Source organism: Nothobranchius furzeri, chromosome 16, assembly GCF_043380555.1.
Source record: "Nothobranchius furzeri strain GRZ-AD chromosome 16, NfurGRZ-RIMD1, whole genome shotgun sequence".
NCBI classification, from domain to species: domain Eukaryota; kingdom Metazoa; phylum Chordata; class Actinopteri; order Cyprinodontiformes; family Nothobranchiidae; genus Nothobranchius; species Nothobranchius furzeri.
Genome location: NC_091756.1, coordinates 43,409,032 through 43,409,529, shown reverse-complemented (window position 1 = coordinate 43,409,529; position 498 = coordinate 43,409,032).

Here is a 498-nt window from a genome sequence, read left to right as displayed (position 1 = left end):
AACTCCACCACACAGCAGAACTCCTTCAGGCTTGTGTTATTTGTGGAGGTAAAACATCAACGTTGCAGAGGGAACAGAGTCAGTGGTAGAGTTGCGTTGCTGTTAGCCAATCAGAGGCAAGATGTCCAAATATCAGGAAATAAGACTCCAAATCCTGTCGTCTGCTGCCACCTTCTCCTCCAGCTACCTACTACCTCAGGAGCAACTGAGCTTTATTTCCCCACAAGGTTCCTACTAATGGCTTCTGCAAATGTATTAAAAATATGAGTACTGTCGACCTTTAACTACACATGATTAACCACCACCCACTTTTACTGCCACTCCTTGATAAGAACTCAGGCTGTTGTATAGCACGAGTGGTTTCAAGGGAGGGTTTTTTCATTATGACAACAGCAACTCTCATTTGCTAATATACTAAATGACAAGCAGAATACATGAGTCTGTCAGTTAACATTTAATAAAAAAGTATAAGTTAACTATAATGTAAATAGTGTTGGG